Below are 26,767 nucleotides of genomic sequence, written 5' to 3'. Positions count from 1 at the left end.
TTCATGGACAATTAAACGGGTCCAGAAAACAGCATGTGGTGGCTTGAGGTTTAAAAGAATTCAGGCATATGGACTCAATTTCCTCTGTAGCATGAATGTGTTTAAACATTGAGGAAGAAATGCCTGGGATAGATGGATTTGAAGTGTCTGAAATCTCTAGCACCCAGACTTGCCTCTCTGTGATGGCCCTTTTCCTTTACATGGGATCCACTCTAGGTTTTTGGTTGCCTCATAAAGGTCTATTCAGCATGATGCCAGGAACTGACCCATTCAAAGCAAGATGCTTCTCAAAACTAGGTTATAGAGTGAGCCCTTCTTGGACCCTTTTGATTCTTCAGAGTGGATCCAGTTTGGATGGCTCATGGAACACGTCCTACTCATATGGAAGACAGTGGGAATCAAGCTGGGTGTCTGCGATGCTCAGAGGTAGACATTTCAACCAAGGCACAGGGAGATGGGCCAGGGTCCCTGAATGGAGAGAGGCAGGCATGGCAGTCTCACAAGGGGTACATCTGGCACAAGCCCCTTCTGAAAAAAAGTCCTTCACATCAGGGGAAACAGGACAAGGAAGAGATGGGTGGCAGACTAGAGAGGGCAACTGTGGATGCAGTCCTGGAGAAGGGAAGCTCCTTTCCTCAAATCCAATCAAGACTGCAGCCACTGTCAGATTCCTGGACACAGCCCTGCATGTTATGGAGGAAGGCACTGGAAGGAAGAAATACCAACAACCTCAGATATGCAGATGATAACATTATGATGGTGGAAAGTGAAGAGGAATAAAGAACTGCTTGATGAGAGTGAAAGAGGAGAGTGAAATATCTGACTTAAAACTCAACATTCAAAAAACGAAGATCATGACATCCAGTCTCATCACTTCATGACAAACAGATGGGGAAAAAGTGAAAACAGTGACAAATTTTATTTTCTTGGGTTCTAAAGTCACTGCAGATGGTGACTGCAGCTATAAAACTAAAATATTGTGCTCCTTGAAAGAAAAGCTATGACAAACCTAAACAGCATATTAAAAAGCAGAGACATCACTTTGCCGACAAAGGTCCGTATAGTCAAAAGTGTGGTTTTTCCAGTGGTCATGAGCACCAAAGAATTGATGCTTTCAAACTGTGGTCCTGGAGAAGACTCTTGAGAGTCCCTTGGACTGCAAGGAGATAAAACCAGGCAATCCTAAAGGAAATCAGTCCCAAATATTCATTGGAAGGACTGATACTGAAGCTGAATCTCCAATACTTTGGCCACCTGATGTGAAGAGCCAACTCATTAGAAAAGACCCTGACACTGGGAAAGATTGAAGGTAGGAGGAGAAGAGGTCAACAGAGGAGGAGATGATTGGATGACATTACCGACTCAATGGATATGAGTTTAAGCAAACTCAAGGAGATAGTGAAGGACAGAGAAACCTTGCGTGCTGCAGGTCATGGGGGTGCAAAGAGTCGGACATGACTTAGCTACTGAACAACAGTAACATCTGGGAAGAAGAGAGGTCATTGTTAAGGAAATCAATTGTCAATATTCTCAGCCCCACACAAGAAGCAGGTGCTTATGGGGGAGTGGGCAAGAGGGCCCCTGGATGATGCAGAAGGACTCTGGCCTGCCCCCGGAATCAGGAGGCCCAGCCTACGAAGGGGATCCCCAGGATATGCACTTGAAGCCCCAGAGCTGGGGGTGAGCTCTGCATCAAAGAGCAGAGGGGGCCATACAGTATCCTTGTGGACTCTAGTTCTCCCTGTAACTGTATGGGGGGAGCAAGAAATCTTTGTGAAAGGACTCCCCTGGTGGTCAGTGATTAAGAATCCACCTTGAAATGAAGGAAATGGAGGTTTGATCCCTGGTTGGGGACCTAAGACGCCACATGTCATGGAGCAACTAAGCTTGCGTCCCACAACTACTGAGCCTGTGAGACACAACTAGAGAGTCTGTGCACTGCAGTGAAAAATCCCACATGCTGAAACGTGTGTCTCATGTGCTGCGACTAAGACCAAATAAATAAATAAATAACCAACTTGATAAAAATATATTAAACTTATTTTTAAAAAATGAAACCTTAGGGATGGGGCCAACAGGAGAAAGAAGGGGTAGGGCTGTCCTCTTCTCTGTTGAAGGGACCATGGCTGAGGACTCTGCCTCCGGGTGACAGCAGGGGTTGGTTTACTGGGAACTCATTTTCCATAGCCCCAGGTAAAAAAACAAACCCATCCATTTGCTAGAAATGAGCCAAAATCCCCTCCCAGAGGCATAAGACTTTTACTAAATTCTTGCTATTTCTGCTCTTTAGGCTAGGCTGATAAGGTGGTATTTGTGTTTCTGGGCTTTGAAATTTGGAGGCAACTTGTGAAAGAAGAGGAGAGGAAATCTCTGGAAGAAAGCTTCAGACGTCTGGAGCAATGTCTGGGACCAAGGAGGGGAGGATGGGGCCAGTCTGGGAGTCAGCTCCTAGGGTGGTGAGTGTGTTTCAGAGCTCAGAAGGGCAGGTTTGATTACTGGTTGGAAAGCATGGCAATGGTGGTCTGTTCAAGATTGTCCTGCCTTCTTTTTCTGCTCATTCTAAGAGTGTGTCTTCCTCAGAAATAATTCAGAGGCTGCTCATTCCCTCTTACCTGCCCACCATCTGCTGGGATGGCCCCTTGGGTCTCAGGAGAAGAGGTCAGGGCACCATCCTCAAGGACTATCTGCTCAGCTGGACGACCAGGTGAGTGCAGTAAAAATAAAGGAAAATACAGAGCCACACTATTTGTGAACATCCAGAAGGTGCTGTGGGGCAGGGATTGGTCAGAGAGGGCCAGACAGAGGGGAGCCTCCTGGGAGCTCAGCGGAATGGAGAAAACTGAGGTTGAGGAGGTTGAGAGGGGTGAGAGCCTTCTTCTCCAGCTGAGGCAGTGAGAGAGGAAGGACTCGGAAAAGGCCAAGAGAAAGAAGATGCCGGCTGAGTGCTTCCATCTGTGGGTCTGATTGAATTATAGGGAAAGAGGAGGTTTGGGGAAGCTGTTGGCAGATCTCAACCACATTGTGGCAAATGAGATCCTTTGGCCTTTTGGAAAACCCTCACTTTATTAAAATAAATTAAAAGAGATGGAATCCTTCTGCTCCCGTCTCTCCCCTTCCTTGTTTGAAGCAGGCACATGCTGCTCACCATTGTTTTACCTTCAGATAGCTTGCACTGGGAAGGGCAAACCTGTAATTACCCTGCCTGCCGAAAATGATGGCTGTCGCTTAAGAGAAAACCTGACTGCTTTCCTTCCATGGGGTCTCTGATTCGTGCCAGAGCATCTGTCTGTAATCTCTTCAACTAGAGCTTTGTCTGAGCCAGCCCAGTGGCAGGGAAATGACAGGGTTGCTGGTGGCTAGATGAGTTGGTGGGAGGGGCACAATGTTGGCTCCTGGGATGCTGGGTCTGCATCTCCCGGCCCCCCTCCTACCCAGAGGAGGAATCTTAGGTGCAAGGAATGGTCGCTGCCACAGCCAGGGAGAGCTCACACCCCAGGTCTCTGGAGAGGGGAGGATCCTGGTCAAACCCTGCAGTAAATGTCAAGGAATCATTTACTGACAGTCTGGGAGCCTGGGCCCAGAGAAATGCTCATCAGATAGAGTACATGCAGTTGCAAGTGAGACATACCCAACTCCACCTGGCTTGTACAGGAAGGGAATCTGCTGGTTAACTAATTGATCGGCTAACAAATGTTCAGAGGTTCTGCAGACTCAACACAGGCTTGATTGATCTGGAGACTCAACCACATCACCAGGCTCTAGCCCCCGCCTTTTGTAGATGTGGCTTCATCTCATGAGGTGACTTGACTGCCAGCTGTCCCCAGGGCAGTGTGCATCTAACATCACTTGATGGGAGGGACCAGGGTCAGTTCTAATCATTAAAACTATTATGCTGGTTTGGGCAAAGGAATATCCTGATGATCTCAAGCTGAGTCACATGTTTCACCCATGGAGCTGGGAAAGGCTTGGCTTCACCGGAATCATAGGAGAATTATGGAAGAATTTAAGGAAAGCCGTGGATACTATGGGCTGTTGGGAAGGGGTGGGGGGCGCGGGTGGGGAACATGGATCCTAGGAGAGAGATTGGAGGATGGCTGCTCTAGACTCTAAAACAGCAGTCCCCAACACTGTTGGTACCAGGGACCAGTTTCATGGACAATTTTTCCACGGATGGAAGCAAAGTATGGTTTGGGGGTGAATCAAGTGCATTACATTCACTGTGCACTTTACTTCTGTTATTAACATGTTGTGATAATGCAGTAAAATGAGCAATGGGGAGCAGGTGTAAATACGGATGAAGATTTGCTCACATGCCCATGGCTTTCCCCCTACAGGGTGGTCCAGTTCCTAACAAGCCATGGACTGGTGTTAGTCCACGGTCTGGAGATTGGGGGGCCCCTGGTCTAAAAGATTCTGTCAAAAGCCTCTGTTTAAGTGAGTGATAGAGAAGTGGACGTTCCTTATCCTGTAGTCTGGGCCACCCTGAATAGCCATTCTATTAATAGAATACTGGGTCAGAGAGCTTCAGAGAGGATCGTCCTCTTTCAAAGTCACTGGGGCTCTCCAAGACAGAATCATCATGAGGTCACTAAGCCTCCAGGGACTAGAAAGGCATCACCTTATTAAATGTCTTAACACACAGCTGGAAGGCTATCCTGATGGAAGAGATTTGTCCTTAGGAGTATAAGTCATTTCTTGTTCACTCATATATGCTGACTTCTCCAGGCCCCTCTGTCTCAACTTTGGTCCCTCTTGCTCTACATGAAACCCCAGTTTATTTCCACAAAACTTGATTTCCTTATATTTCATGATGATGTATGTCTCTTCCTGTCCTACCTGAATGTGGAGCATCTTAAGCTCCAGGTATTTTCTGCAGCTTCTCCCCTTTCAAAACTTATCAGTCCTAAGTATCATGTACTCAGAACATCACTAATCCAAGCTCAGATGTTGGAGGCTGACTGTGGCTGGCAGTGTCATGACAGTTATCATGACCATGATATGACAGGAGTCTTCAGAGCTGTAAATCAGCGCCTTAGATAAAGTAGTGAGCTTGAATTTGACCTGTGCAGAAATGAGAACTGGAAGTAAGAAAGTCAGAAATTCTTCCTGCCATGTAGGCAATTGTCTACTTGGCCTTTGCAAGTTGCAGGGGAAAGATGATATGGCTTCAAGAGACAATTTTGTGGTGCAGTTTCTTTGATCCCATGGCCTTTGCAAAGAATTCTGTTTGCTAGATCTGCCTATAACTTTTCAAGGGAAAACAGGGAGTTCCTTGAGTTTAAGGGTGAGCTTACAGTCTGTCTTTCTGTCTGCCTGTCTGTCAGACAGACAAAACCCTAGCCAAGAAACAATTACAGCAGAGATAGATAAAAATACCCAGGGGGAAGTCAAAGACCAAATTTGTGGCGTTGAGGCAAACAGGATTAAGATTAGGTATAAAGAAGAATCCTTTTTTTTTTCAAAAATGGAACTTTTCATTTTGTATTGGTGTATAGCTGATTAACAATGTTGTGGTAGTTTCAGGTGAACAGTGAAGATAAAGAAGAGCTCTTTAAAAAAAGATATTTGTGACAATTAAGGAGAACTCAAGGAAACAAGAACAATCAATTTTCTTGGCATTAAATATATGTATTTATATACCTGAAATATCCCCAACATGTTACTGTCAGAGTTTGAGGTCAAATAACCTTTAGGGGTTAGTTCCAGCTGTTGAGTTGTAGATTCTAAAGAAAAGGAAAGGAAATAAAAATTCAGTTTCCAAGGATCCCTGGAACAGATTAGTGTAACTGGGAAATGGAAAACTAATCAATCCCATGTATTTTCTGAAATGTGGTATTTATTGGGCATCTGTTCTGCATCCAGAACTGCATGGAGGGAAATGAGACAAGCAATGGGAAGGTCCGTGCCCTCCAGGAGTCAGAGAACAAACACTCAGAGCCCACTAATAATCACGTGTCAGGCTACACCCTGGAGAGGTGGTGGCAAACCAGGCTGAGGCAGTACTGGATCTCATGGACCTTACATTCTGAGGGGGAAGGAGTGTCATTCTAAAGGGTATTCAGGATGCAAGAAGGGCCTGTTGGCAGAAACTGAGCCTCATAGGGAGCAATGGGGAAGGTCTCCCCCAGGAGGGGTGGGATGGGTTGCAACATGAAGAATGAGCAGGCTAGTTGGGATGTCAAGTCAAACTGGGCACAAAGTTGCCTCTAAACAGCAGTCTTGGAAAATAGGATGATTTGCTTCTAGGCTTCAGACCTTCTCTCCCAGCACTAAATAAAATGGTCAGAAGGTTATCAGAGTTTAAAGGTGCACAGCACAGATCTTGAGGAATTTCTGTTAGAGATAGTCTGATGGTAGATACCTCTTGCTAAGAAATTAATGCATTAATGTGGAAATTAAATAGTGTGTATTAGAATACACAGTAAAAAACTCCATCTATACCCTCTAATTTGAAGTAGAAATAGCAAATGCAAAAAAACCCCAGTAAGCTGAATTATTGACAATAGAAAATAAGATGATATCACTACAAATTCGGACTTATGAGATGAAAGCACAGTAAGTCTTTGAAGTCAAACCTTAAGTGCACTCATTCTTAATCAATCAATCAATAGCAGGCACAAACATAAAGCTCATGAATATTTTCCTCTAAAGTCTTTTCAAGGTTCAAACAAAGGCAGGAATTTCAAAATTTTATTAAGGAAGATAACACTATGTTAAGTGCTTTATCATTTGTCTAAGAAAACTAGCAAAATATTGATATTAAAACTATACTACATATCACAAAAGAGAGAGTGGGAGAAAAATAAAACAGGCCATCTAAACTGGGAATGGAAATACAGTATTGAGTCAATCTATAGATGTAATTCAATCTCAATAAGTCTTCTGAATGAAATTTTGGCAAACTGAAAAAAATATATTTTTATATTTAATCTAGAAGAATAAACTGAAAATATACATTTTTATATTTCATCTAGAAGAATAAACATGTGAAATAAGATAGGTTGTAAAAGAAAAATATTTAGGGAAATCTTGCACCATCAGATATTAGAACATATTATGAAGTCACATTGCTCAACATTGTGTGATAGAAAATTAGGTCTATGGAAGAGAATAATAAGATTATAATAGAACCTAATCTATAAAGTTATTTATTGTATGACACAGGTAGTGTTATTTATGAAATAAATGGTTCTTGGGAAGTGCCTTAAATATTAGGGAAAGCAAATTAGTTCTTTATCATTTGGGGGTTAGAAATTTCTTTCCAAGCATAATACTCAGAAAATAGCATGAATTTGCTTATATATAAAATATGACCAGTCATCAATCAATCCCTGATTGATAGGAACATGATGGTTACTTTGTGCTGTTCAATTTTCCAAAATTCCTGCAATTAGTGTGTTTTTAGGAGGAAAAATAAAGGTTAAAATGGATAGAGATACATGTTCATTGCAGCATTATTTACAATAAGGAAATCGTTGTTCCAAGTTAGGAGGAGCAATCCCACATCCAAGGAGCGGTGGCTGCGCGGGTGCAGGAGAGCCTAGAGGAGCTACTCCACGTTCAAGGTCAGGAAGGGTGGCAGTGAGGAGATACCCCTCGTCCAAGGTAAGGAGCAGCAGCTGTGCTTTGCTGGAGCAGCCGTGAAGAGATACCCCATGTCCAAGATAAGAGAAACCCAAATAAGACAGTAGGTGTTGCGAGAGGGCATCAGAGGGCAGATGGACTGAAACCATAATCACAGAAAACTAGTCAATCTGATCACACAGACCACAGCCGTGTCTAACTCAGTGCGACTAAGCCATGCCGTGTGGGGCCATCTGAGGTGGGCGGGTCATGGTGGAGAGGTCTGACAGAATGTGGTCCACTGGAGAAGGGAATGGCAAACCACTTCAGTATTCTTGCCTTGAGAAAGCCATGAACAGTATGAAAAGGCAAAACGATAGGATACTGAAAGAGGAACTCCCCAGGTTGGTAGGTACCCAATATGCTACTGGAGATCAGTGGAGAAATAACTCCAGAAAGAATGAAGGGATGGAGCCAAAGCAAAAACAATACCCAGTTGTGGATGTGACTGGTGATAGAAGCAAGGTCCGATGCTGTAAAGAGCAATATTGCATAGGAACCTGGAATGTTAGGTCCACAAATCAAGGCAAATTGGAAGTGGTCAAACAGGAGATGGCAAGAGTGAACATTGAAATTCTAGGAATCAGTGAACTAAAACAGACTGGAATAGGTGAATTTAACTCAGATGACCATTATATCTACTACTGTGAGCAGGAATCCCTTAGAAGAAATGGAGTGGCCATCATGGTCAACAAAAGAGTCTGAAACGCAGTACTTGGATGCAATCTCAAAAACGACAGAATGATCTATGTTTGTTTCCAAGGCAAACCATTCAATATCACAGTAATCCAAGTCTATGCCCCAACCAGTAACGCTGAAGAAGCTGAATGGTTCTATGAAGACCTACAAGACCTTTTAGAACTAACACCCAAAAAAGATGTCCTTTTCATTATAGGGGACTGGAATGCAAAAGTAGGAAGTCAAGAAACACCTGGAGTAACAGGCAAATTTGGCCTTGGAATACAGAATGAAGCAGGGCAAAGGCTAATAGAGTTTTGCCAAGAGAAAGCACTGGTCATAGCAAACACCGTCTTCCAACAACACAAGAGAAGACTCTACAAATGGACATCACCAGATGGTCAACACCGAAATCAGATTGATTATATTCTTTGCAGCCAAAGATGGAGAAGCTCTATACAGTCAGCAAAAACAAGACCAGGAGCTGACTGTGGCTCAGATCATGAACTCCTTATTGCCAAATTCAGACTTAAATTGAAGAAAGCAGGGAAAACCACTAGACCATTCAAGTATGACCTAAATCAAATCCCTTATGATTATACAGTACAAGTGAGAAATAGATTTAAAGGACTAGATCTGATAGAGTGCCCGAAGAACTATGGACAGAGGTTTGTGACATTGTACAGGATACAGGGATCAAGACCATACCCATAGAAAAGAAATGCAAAAAAGCAAAATGGCTGTCTGAGGAGGCCTTACAAATAGCTGTGAAAAGAAGAGAAGTGAAAAGCAAAGGAGAAAAGGAAAGATATAAGCATCTGAATGCAAAGTTCCAAAGAATAGCAAGGAGAGATAAGAAAGCCTTCCTCAGTGATCAATGCAAAGAAATAGAGGAAAACAACAGAATGGGAAAGACTAGAGATTTCTTCAAGAAAATTAGAGATACCAAGGGAACATTTCATGCAAAGATGGGCTCAATAAAGGACAGAAGTGGTATGGACCTAACAGAAGCAGAAGATATTAGAAGAGGTGGCAAGAATACACAGAAGAACTGTATAAAAAATAGCTTCACGATCAAGATAATCATGATGGTGTGATCACTGACCTAGAGCCAGACATCCTGGAATGTGAAGTCAAGTGGGCCTTAGAAAGCATCACTACGAACAAAGCTAGTGGAGGTGATGGAATTCCAGTTGAGCTCTTTCAAATCCTGAAAGATGATGCTGTGAAAGTGCTGCATTCAATATGCCAGCAAATTTGGAAAACTCAGCAGTGATCACAGGCCTGGAAAAAGTCAGTTTTCATTCCAATCCCAAAGAAAGGCAATGCCAAAGAATGCTCAAACTACCACACAATTGCACTCATTTCACGCGCTAGTAAAGTAATGCTCAAATTCTCCAAGCCAGGCTTGAGCAATCCTTGAACCGTGAATTTTCAGATGTTCAAGCTGGTTTTAGAAAAGGCAGAGGAACCAGAGACCAAATTGCCAACATCCGCTGGATCATAGAAAAAGCAAGAGAGTTCCAGAAAAACATCTATTTTTGCTTTATTGACTATGCCAAAGGCTTTGACTGTGTGGATCACAACAAACTGTGGAAAATTCTTCAAGAGATGGGCATACCAGACCACCTGACCTGCCTCTTGAGAAACCTGCATGCAGGTCAGGACGCAACAATTAGAACTGGACATGGAACAACAGACTGGTTCCAAATAGGAAAAGGAGTACATCAAGGATGTATATTGTCACCCTGCTTATTTAACTTATATGCAGAGTACATCATGAGAAATGTTGGGCTGGAAGAAGCACAAGCTGGAATCAAGATTGCCAGGAGAAATATCAATAACCTCAGATATGCAGATGACACCAGCCTTATGGCAGAAAGTGAAGAGGAACTCAAAAGCCTCTTGATGAAAATGAAAGCAGAGAGTGAAAAAGTTAGCTTAAAGCTCAACATTCAGAAAACAAAGATCATGGCATCTGGTCCCATCACTTCATGGCAAATAGATGGGGAAACAGTGGAAACAGTGTCAGACTTTCTTTTGGGGGGCTCCAAAATCACTGCAGATGGTGATTGTGGCCATGAAATTAAAAGACACTTACTCCTTGGAAAGAAAGTTATGACCAACCTAGATAGCATATTGAAAAGCAGAGATATTAATTTGCCAACAGAGGTCCGTCTAGTCAAGGCTATGGTTTTTCCAGTGGTCATGTATGGATGTGCGAGTTGGACTGTGAAAAAAGCTGAGCGCCAAAGAATTGATGCTTTTGAACTGTGGTGTTGGAGAAGACTCTTGAGAGTCCCTTGGACTGCAAGGAGATCCAATCAGTCCATCCTAAAGGAGACCAGTCCTGGGTGTTCTTTGGAAGGACTGATGCTAAAGCTGAAACTCCAGTACTTTGGCCACCTCATGCGAAGAGTTGACTCATTGGAAAAGACTCTGATGCTGGGATGGATTTGGGGTAGGAGGAGAAGGGGATGACAGAGGATGAGATGGCTGGATGGCATCACTGACTCGATGGACATGAGTTTGAATGAACTTTGGAAGTTGGTGATAGGACAGGGAGGCCTGGGGTGCTGCGATTCATGGGGCCGCAAAGAGTCAGACAGGACTGGGCGGCTGAACTGAACTGAACTGAACTGAGGTTAAGGCAGGTGGCTCTCGTAGTAAAGAATCTCTCTGCCAATGCAGGAGACTTAAGAGATATGGGTTCCATCCCTGGATGGGGAATATCTCTTGAAGGAGGGCATGGCGAACCCACTCCAGTTTTCTTCCCTGGAGAATCCCATGGACAGAGGATCCTGGAATGCTACAGTCCCTAAGGTCTCAAAGAGTCGGACACAACTGAAGCGACTTAGCATTAGCACTATTAGCAAGGTAAGGCAAGAACCTATGTTTTGTCCACAGATGAATGACTCTAGAAAACAATGTGTATATATACATTTTATATCAGATCAGATCAGATCATTGGCTCAGTCGTGTCCGACTCTTTGTGACCCCATGAATTCACAGCATGCCAGGCCTCCCTGTCCATCACCAACTCCCGGAGTTCACTCAGACTCACGTCCATCGAGTCAGTGATGCCATCCAGCCATCTCATTCTCTGTCGTCCCCTTCTCCTCCTGCCCCCAATCCCTCCCAGCATCAGAGTCTTTTCCAATGAGTCAACTCTTCGCATGAGGCGGCCAAAGTACTGGAGTTTCAGCTTTAGCATCATTCCTTCCAAAGAAATCCCAGGGTTGATCTCCTTCAGAATGGACTAGTTGGATCTCCTTGCAGTCCAAGGGACTCTCAAGAGTCTTCTCCAACACCACAGTTCAAAAGCATCAATTCTTCAGTGCTGAGCCTTCTTCACAGTCCAACTCTCACATCCATACATGACCACAGGAAAAACCATAGCCTTGACTAGACGAACCTTTGTTGGCAAAGTAATGTCTCTGCTTTTGAACATGCTATCTAGGTTGGTCATAACTTTCCTTCCAAGGAGTAAGCGTCTTTTAATTTCATGGCTGCAGTCACCATCTGCAGTGATTTTGGAGCCCAGAAAAATAAAGTCTGACACTGTTTCCACTGTTTCCCCATCTATTTCCCATGAAGTGGTGGGACCAGATGCCATGATCTTCGTTTTCTGAATGTTGAGCTTTAAGCCAACTTTTTCACTCTCCGCTTTCACTTTCATCAAGAGGCTTTTGAGTTCCTCTTCACTTTCTGCCATCAGGGTGGTGTCATCTGCATATCTGAGGTTATTGATATTTTTCCCAGCAATCTTGATTCCAGCTTTTGTTTCTTCCAGTCCAGCGTTTCTCATGATGTACTCTGCATATAAGTTAAATAAACAGGGTGACAATATACAGCCTTAATAATTTCCTCCAGTTTCATTCCCATTGCTGAAAATGATAAAATTTCCCTTTCAAGGCTGAATAATATTCCACTATACTTATATAATAATATATGCAATAATACAAAGACTATATAAAACAATATATAAAATGTATATATAAATAATATATACATTTATATATATTATACACATATAATACATATATAATATATTTAAGTATATATAATGTATATTTTATATATTATTTTATATAGTTTTTGTATTATTGCATATATTATTATATAAGTATAATGGAATATTATTCAGCCTTGAAAGGGAAATTTTATCATTTTCAGCAATGGGAATGAAACTGGAGGAAATTATTTAAGTGCAATAAGCCAGACAATTAAAGATAAAGCCTGTGTACTTATACATGTGAGAATTGGAGTATTCCCTGCCATATCAGTAAACAAGGATGTCACAGTCAGCAGTGATTTCAGCCTTCCCTTGTGGGCTTCTGAGCCCTAAGGGCACTCTGGAAGTAGTAGAGTATCCAGGAACTAACAGCCTTCAGGACTGTAGCCACTCCTACAGTGAGCCCAGAGGCAGCTCAGGATGTGAAACACACACACAAAACTCAGGACACTGCCCAGGATAGCTAAAATGCATATGAAAGGAATAATTGCAGTGAGTGGACTTTTCCTCTTCCCATACACGGAGAGTGCTAAATTCCTTAGCTTGGGATATCTGATTTTCTTTAACAATCATCTTTTGATTTTCAGACTCTCTGTCCTTTGCTGCAAAACTTTTATATAACCTGGCTCCTTCCCTGCCTCCTTGGAGCAGTTCGCTCAGGATTACTTGAGATGCTATCTCCTAGCCTTGAAGTCCTAAAAATTCACACCAAATAAAACGTAACTCTCAACTTGTAGGTTGTGGCTATTTTTTCAAGTTGACCTGTGGAATCGAAAAAAGTAAACAGCAACAACAAAACCCCTCAAACTGATTCGAAACAGAGTAGAAAGGTGGTTGCCAAGGAGTGGGGAGGTGGGAAATGGGGAGAGGCTGGCACAGAGGGAGCACAGTTTCAGTTGTAGGATAAACAAGGTCTGAGGCTCTCACAGGTAACATGGTGACTAAAACTGGTAACACTATTATATAACTGAAACTCGCTAAGAGTAGAACTTGAACGTTCTCACACAAGAAAAGGTAAATATGTGAGGTGATGGACCTATAATTACCTTGATGGAGGAGAAGCCTTTCACAATGCATATGTAGATTAAGTCATCAGGGTGCACACTTTATTTATTTATTTTTTCACACTTTAAAAATCTGGCCATGTGGCTTGTCAATTGTATGTCAGTGAAGCTGAAAAAAGGAGAGTGGGGTAAAGTGTGTTGGTGCAGGACAGGAAGTGAGGAGACCTTGGTCGAATACACCAAGGGATGAAAGCTGTTGCTTTTTAAAAAGATTTTATTTGACATAATGTTTGGCATTTCAGTCATATTTAGATATACAATTCTATGGCATGAATTGCATTCACAGTACTGTGCAACCATCGCTACTATTTGCAAAGCTTACTCATCACCCAACAGAAACTCTAACCATTAAGCCAGGACTGTCATCCCTCTCTTTCTCCTCCCAGCCCTGGAAACCTCTCAGTTTGGTGCTGATTCACTTTGCTGTATTGCAGAAGCTAACACAACATTGAGGAGAAGGCGATGGCACCCCACTCCAGTGTTCTTGCCTAGAGAATCCCAGGGACGGAGGAGCGTGGTAGGCTGCAGTCCATGGGGTCGCAAAGAGTTGGACACAACTGAAGCGACCTAACAGCAGCAGCAACACAACATTGTAAAGCAATTATACTCCAATAAAAAAAAAAAGAAAAGAAAATCACTCGGGATTTTAAAGGAAAAAAAAAAGATTTAAGAGCTGCTTTGGTAGAGCTGGATCAGGCGTATGGTTGGGATGAAGAAAAAGAAGGCTGGTGCTTTTTGAACAAGATTGTTCTTGAACTTTTAAGTACCATTTGTCCACAGATTAGAAAGCATTGATCAAATTTTGTTTTTTTTTTTTTTAGTCGAGAAGTCTCGTCCGAACCTTTTGTAACTCCAAGGACTGTAGCCTGCCAGGCTCCCCTGTCCATGGTATTTCCCAAGGAAGAACTCTGGAGTGGATTGTCATTTTCTTCTCCAGGAGATCCCTTCTGACCCAGGGATCAAACCCACGTCTCCTGCATTGGCAGGTAGATTCTCTACCATTGAGCCACCAGGGAAGCCCTTGATCAAATTTCACTGATGAGTGGTGACAGAGTGAAAGTCTGGGAGTGGGATCTAGGGGTACCCTAGGGGGGAGGGCCAGAGAGCAGCCTGGCATGCACAGGTATAGGTTCCAGAGACTGGGGAGAGTAGGGTCTCTGCAAATTCTCTTCCCAGCAGTGTAAATCCTGACTGGTCATCGTGTATTATAATTTTGACTTATGACTGAATTAAATTTGCTAATATTTTGCTAAGAATTTTAAAACTTTTGTTCTCAAGGGATATTGGTGTCTAGTTTTTTATTTTTTTCCATTGGAATATTTTTGTTTGGATTTGGTATAAGGGCAATGATGACCTTGCAAAATGAATTGCTTAGTATTTCCTCCTCTTCAAATTTTGGTAACAGTTTGTATGGTATTGGTATTATTCCTTCCTAAATGTTTTATAGAATTTACCAGAGAAGCCTTCTGGGCTTAGAGTTTTCTTTCTGGGAAGTTTTTTTTTTTTTTTTTTTAAGACAAAAAGCATTTTTTTCAAAAAATGCCAAGTATATAAAAAAAATAAGATCTCTTTTATTCCCTTGTACCATATTTTATTCAGATAAAACCAGCAGGCTACATGCTGCTCAGAACACAGCCCCAGAGAGGCTCTGGGAGGCACACCATCCAGAACTGCTTTTCATGTATCTAGTCTATATACACAAGTCAGCAACGCCCCTCCCCCATTACCCATGGACCCACGCCCACTTGGGTAAGCCAGCGAGGGGTCCCCCTGCAGCAGTCAGGGAGCTGCCGCAGCTGTCCCACCTGAGTCCCCGTCCCTCTACAAACCAACAGAGCAAGCATCGCAGCCCTCCCCAAAAGATCCCCAAGTCAGAGGAGGAAAGGAGAGAAAAGAAAACTATGGCGGCAGCCATGGAAGCTTGGAGCAGGAAGGGAACCAAACAAATAAATAAATATATAACATTGAGCTCCAGGTTAGAAAGTGCATCATCTTTCCAAGGGGGAAGAAAAACAAACCAGGTAAAATAACTTAAAAGGCAACATTAAAAAAGAATTAGATCAACTACAATCCTTTTGCACACTGCCGTGCCAACTGTACACACATGTACAGTTTTTCTGTTGATTTGCTTTGTTTGTGCATTTGTGTGTGTGTGTGAGGCAATGGCACCCCACTCCAGTACTCTTGCCTGGAAAATCCCATGGATGGAGGAGCCTGGTAGGCTGCAGTCCATGGGGTCGCTAAGAGTCGGACACGACTGAGCGACTTCACTTTCACTTTCCACTTTCATGCATTGGAGAAGGAAATGGCAACCCGCTCCAGTGTTCTTGCCTGGAGAATCCCAGGGACGGGGGAGCCTGGTGAGCTGCCGTCTATGGGATCGCACAGAGTCAGACATGACTGAAGTGACTTAGCAGCAGTAGCAGTGAGGTCTTAACTTAGAAACAGCTAAGTAAAAACCAAAAAGGAAGACCAATTCACTTGGGAGTTTTACTAAAGCTGGAAAAGGGGCAGGTGGCTCAGTGTTTGGCCTTGTAGCCTCTTCCATGGCACCTCTCATATGAAAGATGGGGGGGGAAGCAGGGAGGGATAAATAGAGGGAACCAAACCCAGGCAGATTTTTGGAGAAGTAGCAGGTAAAAGAGGCAAGTTCAAGTATTTCTCCCAGCACAGCCAGAGTCCCCACAGAAGGCCTCAGAAAGTCAGAAGAGGTGACAGGGACTTAAAATGGTGCTAGTCCTAACCCACCCCAACACGCATCCCCCCTGCCCGGCATTCAGCAGAACTCCTGATGAAGCGAACAGCTGCATGGTAGGATCCTTACCTACTCCCACTTCTCCACCGCCGCCCACCCCTGGGATTTTGCAGCGTCCACCAATGCTGGACATAGGTGAGAAGGCAAGCTTCTAGGGGAGGAGTGGAGGCCTAGGACGCCTGGAGTGGAGTGGAGTGGAATCTCTTCCTCCCTTTTGGGAAGCAGCCTCCAGGAGCCTAGGGTCTGGAATGAGTTGTAAATGTTTCTGTATCAAGCAATGTACTGCTTGAGAATAAGTGCCACTGGTACTTGGGAAGCTGGAGACACTTCCCCTCCCTTGAGCATTTGACAGGGAGGGACGAACCTGTCGGAGAAGCTATTCGCTGGGCCCCTGCGACAGGCTTTGAAGCTGATCTCAGCAGTTTCCTGGGGCAGGAAGACTTCTTGTATCCACGGCTGGTTCTGGATTTCTTCGAAGGATGGCCGATCTGATGGCCTCAAGGCCAAGCACCATCTAATGAGATGTTGACACTCTGAAGAGACCCGCTGCCTGAAGAAAACTTGGCCCCTAAGGCTCTCCTCATCTTGCTCAAAGGGAATATCTCCACAGACCACGTCATACAGCAGGATCCCCAGAGACCAGATGGCTGTCTGCCATGGTAGATCCACTATGGAGGATACAGCCGGGTCCCATCGAAGTCCGTGTAGAGGGTGTCCTTGAGCAGCGCCCCCGACCCGAAGTCGATGAGCTTGAGCTCGCCGCGTTTGAGGTTGGTAAGGACGTTCTCGCCCTGATGTCGCGGTGAAGCACCCTGCAGTCGTGGCTGGGCCCCACCGCCTCCAGCACCTGCCAGAAGAAGCTGCAGGCCAGCTCCTCCTGCAGCCCCCCCGCGCCGCCCCCCTTTTCCGTGATAAAGTCAAAGAGGTCTTGCAACGGTTCCGGCCTCTCCAGGATCAGGACGAAGCTGTCGGGCCTCTCAAACCAATCTAGGAGCCTAATGGGCGCCAGAGAAGCCCAAGCTCACCTTCTTCAGCAGAACCACTTTCATGGGCACTCGGGTGCCATCAGGCAGCTCTCCCCAGTGGGAAATCCAGTCCTTCTCCACGTGTTTGATGGCCACCGGCAAGTTGTCAGTGACACGGATGCCTGAGTACACCGAGCCGAAGCCGCCGCTGCCCAGGAGCGGGCCCACCTGGTACTGCGACTCCAGGGGCTCCTTCTTCTTGCCCGGAGCCAGCTTGGTGGAGTGCAGGTCATTGCGGGGCGCCGGGGCACAAGTGGGCAAGCGAGTTGATTTTGGACAAGAGCACCCCAGCTTCCAGGATGTCGGCGTAGAGACTGTGTCTGGAGGAGCTGCAGTGGGGGCTAGGGTTGTGCCAGGAGCTGTGCCTAAGGCTGGGGCTGAGGCTGCGGCTGGCGCAGAAGGTCGAGGGCCAGTCGGAGGACGGCTGGGGGCGCTGCCGGGGCTGGAGGCTGAAGGAGGCGCCCGCAGGGTCAGGCAGCTCCAGGGCGGTGGGCGGCTCGAGGGGCTTGTGTGGCAGCGCTGCGGCACAGGGAGTGTGTAGCTGCTGCTGCTGCTGCTGCCGCCGGTCCAGCCACCGCCGCCGCCGCTGCGGCCAAGTGCTCTCCGGCCTCCTCCGCCACCGTTTGATAGAATTTATAAAATGTTTTATGGAATTGACCAGAGAAGCCTTCTGGGCCTGGAGTTTTCTTTCTGGTAAGGTTTTTAATTGATGATTTCAATATCTTTCATAGGGGCATAGAGCTACTCAGATTTTCCATTTCTACCTTAGTCAGTTTTAGTAATTTATCTTTCATAAAGTTGTGGGTAATATCCCCATATTATCCTTTTAAGCCTGTAGGGTACAATGTGGTACCTCCATTTTCATTCATATTCTTGTTAATCCTTGCTTCTCATCTTTTTTCTTGATCATCAAAGCTAGAGTTTCATCAAATTTACTGGTTTTTTTTAAAAGAAAACTTTTCGTTTTATTATTTTATCCCTTATTTTTTTGTTTACTCGAATTCTGATAGCTCTTATCTTTTAAAATTCCCATTTTCTTCTTTCTTTTTTTTAATTTGCTTTTCTTTTTCTAAATTTTTAAAGTGAAAGCTTAGATTTTTTTCAAATACAAGTATTTTCAAATACAAGTATTTAAAACTATAGATTTCCCTTTTAAGGACTATATTCCACATGGTTTTAATCTATTATAATTTTATTTTCATTCAGGTTAAATATATTTTCTAATTTTTCCTGTGGACTTCTGCTTTGTATATAGGTTGCATAGGAGTCTTGTCCAATTTTCCAAGTACTTGATTTTCCAAATATCTGTTTTTTTATTGCTAATTTAATTCTGATTTCAGTCCTTTTAAATTTATTAGCAATTCTTTTATTGTCCAACATGTTGTCTATTTTGGTGATTATTCTCTGAATGTTTGAAGATACAAACATTCTCTTAATTTGGGTAGAGTGTCTATAAATGTCAATGAAATTAAGTTGGTAGATGTTCATATCCTCTATGTCTTGATTTTCTGTCTACTTGTTCTATCAAGTATTGAATAGGAACGTTACAATCTCCAACTTTAATTTTGTCTTTTAAACTTTGTATTTTATATCGGAGTATAGCAGACGAACAATGTTATGATAGTTTCAGATGGACAGCAAAGAGATTCACACAATGTCGTTTTGTGCATTTTGAAAGCCTGTTACTGCATACATACATATCTAGGATTTGTATTTGCTTGTCTTATTCTTCTGTATCTTTGGGAAACACATTCCTTGTCCTGAAGTCTGTTTTGTCTAATAATAATATTATAACATAGATATTTATCTTTATTTATGGGTCTCTAGTTGTATTCCCTCTTTTTCTCCTAATGGTGGTCATTTATATCTTCTCTTTTTTTCCCTTGGTTAGTCTAACTAGAGGTTTATCAATTGTATTTTATCTTTTTTCCCAAATAATCAGCTTCTGGTTTTGTTGACTTTTTATATCGTATTTTTCTGTGTGCGTGTTTCATTACTGTCACTCATTTTTTCAGGTGGAAGCTTAGATTACTGATTTGAGACCTTTATTCTAGTGTAAGCCTTTAACACAGTGGTTCTTAAATGGGGGTGGTTTTCCCACCTCTAGAGGGGACATGTGGCAAGGTCTGGATACATTTTAATTTTCTCTAGTCAGTGGGAATATATCAGTGAGTAAAATAGACAGAAAATTTCCTTATGGAATTCTCATTATAATTGGAGACATAAGCAATGAAGAAGATTAAAATATATAATGTAATGTCAGGTGGTGATGAAAATCAAAGCAGGATAAAGAAATAGAAAATGATGAATATGGGCCAATTGAGACTGGGTAGTCAAAGAAGGCTCTTCTCGCAGAGTGATATTTCAGGAGAGACCTGAATAAAATGAGGGAGGGAACCATATGAGTATCTGTGGAAATAACTTTCCATGCAGAGGAACAGCAACTGCAAAGTCCCTGAGTTGGGAGTGTGGTAACATGGAGCTTAGGGGGTGGGGTGAAAGGATAGCAAGGTGACTTATGTTGAACCCCAATGACCAAGAAGAAGCGGGTAGAAGACACTGAAAAGTGTCATGGATCAGACTGTGTTTTGCAAGCCAAGGAATGATTTTGGATTTTAATCGAAGCATCCGGGGAATGAACATTTTGAGCAGTAGACACCATGAGGATCCTGGGGGTGGTTGGTTTGAGAACAGATTGAAGGGAACAAACATGAAATGTGGGAAATCAGCTGAAAACAAGTGAAATTATCCAGGTGAGAAGTGTTGGTGGTTTGGGCTAGAAGGATAAAAGTGGAGATGGCTGAAATTCCAGACATGTTTTGAAAGTGAATTTTAAGATTCTCTAGTGGATTGAATATGATATATTAGAGAAAGCAAGAAGCAGAGGATGACTTCAGTGTTTTTTCCTGAGGACCTGGTGGATGGAACATGGATGGAAGGGCCATTTGCTAAAATCGAAAGTTTGGTTTTGTATTTAAGCTTGCAAAGTCTATTGTTCATTCCAGTGGAGCTCTCAAGAAGCAGTTAATTATAACAAGTTAAGAGGTCAAGGAAAAATTCAGGACTGGAGATGTAAATTTGGGAGTTTCTATATAATAAAATCTATTACTGTAATTTCATACATTAACACAGTAAAACCATTTATTTCTCATAATAGCCATCAAAAGCATAAAAAAATCTATCATCATATCATGATGAAATAATAAGCTAGGGATAGAAGTAAATATCAAAAAATTACAGCAGACATACAAAGTATTGGTTAAACATAAGCACTACCTTTAAAGTTAGGAAATATAAAAATGTTTACTATTTTTTTAACTATGTGTTTTAGCCAATTAGCAAGAGAGAAAAGGGAGGAAATAAAGTTGGAAAAAACAAAAGTGCCTTTACTTGAAAATGATATGATTAACTACTTTAAATAATTCAAGAGGCTCTATTAACAATTAAGTAATCAATTAACAATACATTAATATTGATATAAGATTTCAACAGATTGGTCAGATACAAGATTAATATTCAAAAGCTTTTCTCTACACTAGCAATAACCAAGTACAATGCACTTTGTTTAAAATAACAAAAACAATCTATAAAATACAACAGCTGGGAGTTTATAAGTCTAAGAATAATGACAAAATTTCTTGGAAAATCTAACATTTAATAAATTTAGATTTGAATATAAGGGAAGGATGACTTAATGTTAATGGCTGGGAAGATCTATTTTAAAGATGTTCCTTCTCCCCCAAATTATCTAAAAATTTAATGTAATCAAATTTGCAATGAGATTATTATGGAAATCGGCAAGCAGATTCTAAAATTCAAATAGAAGATAAATGGTTGTGGACAGCCATGCGATTTTGAAAAAGATGATCAAAAGAATGAACTTTAACCATCTGATGTCAAATTTATGAAGCTCTAATCATTAAAGAAGTCAGATTTTCCTTAAGAATATACAAATAGATGGAAGAGACTAAAACATCTAGAAACAGATCTTTGTATATCTTAGAGTTATAAGATGCACTAATGTTTGAAATCAGTGGAGATAGAAAGAGGTGGTGAAGAAATTGGGAGTCCTGGTTCTACATGTTAAATAGCTAACGTATAAAACTCACAAAATGAATGTAAGATATATTAAAATCCCAGACACATATGCACACACATGAATAACATTGTTAGCATGTAAAAAAGAATGCTAGAATTTAGTTCAATAACTATAAAAATATAGAAAAAGATGGGTAAATTTGAAATTAACACAAGTTTAAAAATGTATAGACTTAGAAAATGTCTCAAGTGAAATGTGACACTGGGAGAAAATATTTGCATCAAATATGATGAAGATAATTCTCCAAAATGCATGAGAATGCTTATAAATCAATAAGAAAATTCAAGCAATCTAATAGAATGAAAACAATAAAGAGTATTTAAATAGTTTAAAGATAGTCAACCAATTTGGAGGGCAAAGAGAAAATTTTACTCCTGTAACTGAACTTTCAGAATCTGTCATAGGGAGGCTTTAGAAATTAGCACAAGGAGATATAACCAACCATGTTTCCTGAGACCTTGTTTGCAAATAGGAAAAACGTAAATAGATGAATAATGAACACCTTAGGAAAACTGTTAAGTTAGCCATCACCTGGAATGTTATACCACATTGTAAATGTCAATACAAGTTTTTTATATTATCCTATGTAACTGGTATAATAAACAAGCGTGCTCTGTGACATAATCAAAAGGCAGCTTATTTTCTGTGAGCTATCATCTCTTTAAACTTTACTCAGCCAGGGGTATTTTTTCTCTGCCCCTGGACGATCATGACAGGAAGCCCCAGGCCGTCTGGGTCCTCTCAGGTGAAGGGGAGTCGGGGGGACTTACTCTAGAATAACAACCACTGGAGAAGAAAGTCTATAAATCTTTTCTTTCTCTTCTCTCAAGACTCTCTCATATTACTCTCCCAATGATGAAATCAGGAACTGAGATACACATTTTCCATTATGCCCATCGCATGTCCTTCGTGCAGGGTGGGGGTTGGTCTCCGACTCAGCAGTTTCTTCGGGTGTATATCAAGTTGGCATCTCAAGAGACATTAACCCATAAGAACCTCACTTTGACAATGTGTTGCTTTTTAAAAAAAAGTTGAGGATTGTTTCTCATTTTTTTTTCTTCTAAGCCAGAATCACTATTGCATATGCCCAGCTTGCATGCTGCCTACCCCCACAAGTCTCTTCCACCTTCCCTCCCCATCAGGATGAATCTTGTCTTTTCTCTTGCATTTGATACAGCAATATTACTGCATTTGGTATCGTGTATTAATTAGTTCTGTATGTCTTTCTCCACACCAAACTGTAAGCCTCTGGAGGGCAGAGATGGAATCTGGTTTAGTTATGATCTCCCAGACGTATTTCATAGTGTAGGCACGCAATAAATAGAATTTTAAGGCTCCTTTGACCCTCAGCCTTGGCTCAAGGAAGGGCTCAGGAAATCAGGTTTCCACAGAGTGAGTGTAAACTGAGATTGAACTTTTTAACACTCTATAGTCAGGAAATGGAACACTTCATATTAGCAGATACATTTAATAAATGGCAAATAACATCAAAGACAACATATTACATGTGAAATGTAGCATGTGTGAAGCTGAAAATGATTTTCCTGAGTGCTGGGCTCTAATCAAGTTCTCCAGTGTTGCATTAACATGGGTCCTTAAGCTTCATAGATCCTCTTGATATTTCTTAGACATTTAAGAAATGGAATAGACTCAGCCATATCCTAGCTTCGAATGCACGCAACTAATTTCCCCCTGAAACCCAAGAACATCTTCCAAACCATGATACGGATTCCTGGATTCACACCGACAAAAGAAATAAGAGCTCTGTGGAGGCGAACAAGACCCGAGTTTCCCATTCAACACCAGTGTCCCAATTTCCAAGTGCACACCCTCCTCCTAACTCATCTCTGAAAAATAGACCTGTCAAGTCCTTGGCATTTTGTTCCAGTTTGTCTGATAGTGGTTTTACTATTTTTTATCTGTGGAACTGCAAGACACATTTTTCTGTCTTCAAAGTTATTGGATGTTCCTTTCTTTGCTAATGTTGGCAAAACATGAATGCTCAAGGGAGGTGCATGGGGAAGTTTGTATGGACGATGTGTTTCTTTCAAAGCTCATGGAAAAAGAATGCATTTACTGGGTTCCTTTGACCAGCCTCAGGCTCTCTGAGATTAGTTTTAGATGTATAGAATATGGCCAGGCATTGCCCATGTGGTTCTGGGCTCTGCACTTGCAGGAAAATGTCCTTTCCCCCAGGCAGGGCTTTTGTTCCAACACAGTTGTCCCAAAAGGATTAGATGAAGAAAAGAACTTTAGACAAATACGATCCACAGCAAGTTTTCTCACTGTAGGAGGTAGGGAAGCTGTGGAAAGTGGTTCTTTGTGGTCTGTGGCCAAACCTCTGTACCTTGCAGATGGTAAACAGGTGTGGCCAGGTGTGTGCCTGAAAGTCTGAAAACTAAACTCTGCAATCAAAAAAACTAGTCTGGGGATTCATCTTCCAGTATCAACTCTGAGATGGATTAATCTATATTAGATATTCTCAAGGTTGGGCATCCTTGGGTGTTAATGGAACAAGCTCCCTCCTTGGGGTCCCAAGGCCTAGATTTCACCTTCAGGGTGATATTCCCTTGCTTCTGGCCTTCAAATAACCAACCTGCTTCCTGGACTGAAAATAATAATTTCCAACTCATTAGTGATTTTGCAAGCAGAAAAGATGCTGTGTATGGATGCACTTTGAAAAAATATCAGAACACTCGAAAAGCACATTTTAATATCATCCACATTAGGCTTGTCACTACTGACACAGTAATAATATCCATACTCAGTTGGCTTGCACACTGCTAACTTTTCACAATGCTTCCACAAGCTGTATCCCATCTTTTTATTTGAATGTCATTGACATGCTCTCTGCCCAAAACTGTAGAGAGAAAGGACAAAAATGATGGGACAAATGACAGGGATCAGATCAGATCAGTCGCTCAGTCGTGTCCGACTCTTTGCGACCCCATGAATCGCAGCACGCCAGGCCTCCCTGTCCATCACCAACTCCTGAAGTTCACTCAGACTCATATCCATTGAGTCAGCAATGCCATCCAGCCATCTCATTCTCTGTCGTCCCCTTCTCCTCCTGCCCCCAATCCCTCCCAGCATCAGAGTCTTTTCCAATGAGTCAACTCTTCGCATGAGGCGGCCAAAGTACTGGAGTTTTAGCTTTAGCATCATTCCTTCCAAAGAAATCCCAGGGTTAATCTCCTTCAGAATGGACCAGTTGGATCTCCTTGCAGTCCAAGGGACTCTCAAGAGTCTTCTCCAACACCACAGTTCAAAAGCATCAATTCTTCGGCACTCAGCCTTCTTCACAGTCCAACTCTCACATCCATACATGACCACAGGAAAAACCATAGCCTTGACTAGATGGACCTTTGTTGGCAAAGTAATGTCTCTGCTTTTCAATATGCTATCTAGGTTGGTCATAACTTTCCTTCCAAGGAGTAAGCGTCTTTTAATTTCATGGCTGCAATTACCATCTGCAGTGATTTTGGAGCCCAGAAAAATAAAGTCTGACACTGTTTCCACTGTTTCCCCATCTATTTCCCGTGAAGTGGTGGGACTGGATGCCATGATCTTCGTTTTCTGAATGTTGAGCTTTAAGCCAACTTTTTCACTCTCCGCTTTCACTTTCATCAAGAGGCTTTTGAGTTCCTCTTCACTTTCTGCCATCAGGGTGGTGTCATCTGCATATCTGAGGTTATTGATATTTCTCCCGGCAATCTTGATTCCAGTTTATTTCTTCCAGTCCAGCGTTTCTCATGATGTAGGGTCAAAAAGATCACCTGTATTATTGGGGAGATGGAGCTAGCTATGTGTGACTATTTACAACATGCTCATTTTATTTAACTAATAGAGTTTATGTGAATCAGGAACGAATATGCCTCTGCTCTTTGGGTGAACAGATGGAGGCCAATTCAACTATTCCATTCTTGAAACTTCCCTGTGGTCCAGTGGTTAGGACTTGGTGCTTTCACTGCTGAGGGTCCAGGTTCAATCCCTAGTCAGGGAACTAGGATCCCACAGGCTGCCTGATGTGGCAAAAAAATTCCGTTCTTAGATCAGAAGCTTCTCTATTTCTATTTAAAACCTGTGATCGCCAACCCTAGAAGGTCTCCCAGTGCTAGACTCCTCTGCTAGATCTCTCAGATTAACTTGCTTTCTCGTTCTTAGAGATGTATTTCGGAACATGCCTGCTCCCTTCAAATGTTTGATTTACCCCCTTCAGCAGATGGCACCTCCTCCTGAGAAGGTAGAAAATATCACACTGGGGCAATGCATCCTGAGGCTAAGTCCCTAGTTACTTACCTCTGCACAGATCCTCCCCCTCCTTCATCCTCCCACCTCTACTGTGGGGTGGAGAATGCTCTCCCTTCTGTCTGAAGTAGATTCTCTATCCCCTCACCACCAAGGCGTTGGGCCCCATCCCAACTATCAGTACATTTATAGGAACCAATGCTATGTATTAACTATCCCTTCCCTTTCTTATCTCTGCAACTACTCTTTCCCCGCACTGGGACCTTCTTATTGGGGTGAACATACTCAAAATTCCTAAATTAAGACAAGCAAGCAAGCAAATAAAATGCACCTCTCTGGATTCCACATCTCCCATCAGCTTCTAACCTATTGCTAGTGTCTCAGCCACAGACAAACTGGAGGAAAGAATGGCCTCTGGTTTTGCAAAGAAGTACAGACCGTCTATGTCATCGACACTGTTTTGTTCTCCTTTCCTCACCCCCCTCAACCCCCATTCACAATGAAGTTCGCTGTATTGGTTTCTGGCCACATCACTCTACCAACAGTATCATTGTTTATCAGTGACTTCCATGTCCCTGAATTCAATGGCTGCTTTGAATTCTTCTTTTTTATTTTAAATTGATTGATTTTTAATTGAAGGATAATTACTTTATAGAATTGTGTTGGTTTCTGCCAAACATAGGTACCCATATGTCCCCTCCCTCCCACGTCCCTCCCCATCCCATCCCTCTAGGTTGTTCCAGGGCCCTGGTTTGAGTTCCCTGAGTCATACAGAAAATTCCCATTGGCTATATATTTTACATATGGTAATGTATGTTTCCCTGTTATTCTCTCCATACATCCCACCCTCTCCTTCCTCCCCCCACCCCATGTCCATAAGTCTGTTCTCTATGTCTGTCTTCCCTTCATCCTTAACAGCTCTGGGCACTGGGAACCACAGCCACAGCATTGAAACCACCTCTTCCTTTGGATTCTTTGATGGCATATCCACTTGGTTCTCTGTCTGTTGGTCTACAATTTCCTTTTCAGTCTCTTAGAAGGCTCATTGTTTTCTGTTCAACTGTGAGATGCCAGAGTTGTCCAAGACATTTCTTACTCCTTATTTTTCCTTTGGCGATCTCTTTTATTGTTGAGCTTCTGTACGCTTATCTGCAATGATTACCCCTCTGCCAAGCACTAGATTCATATTTCTGGCTAATTCCTATCTTAAATTAAATAGTCCAAATGCGCTCTAAACTCAGTGTGTTCAAAAGAAAACTC

At 42.5% G+C, this 26,767-nt stretch overlaps 1 pseudogene; it reads right to left on the bottom strand.

Moving 5' to 3' along the window:
- Positions 1–16,405: 16,405 nt before the first annotated feature.
- LOC783434 (serine/threonine-protein kinase pim-1-like) overlaps positions 16,406–26,767 on the bottom strand; it is a 118,986-nt pseudogene continuing 108,624 nt past the window's right edge.

Source organism: Bos taurus, chromosome 18, assembly GCF_002263795.3.
Source record: "Bos taurus isolate L1 Dominette 01449 registration number 42190680 breed Hereford chromosome 18, ARS-UCD2.0, whole genome shotgun sequence".
Lineage (NCBI taxonomy): Eukaryota > Metazoa > Chordata > Mammalia > Artiodactyla > Bovidae > Bos > Bos taurus.
Note: the sequence above shows the minus strand (reverse complement) of the source record. Positions and strands in the feature narration are given on the sequence as shown.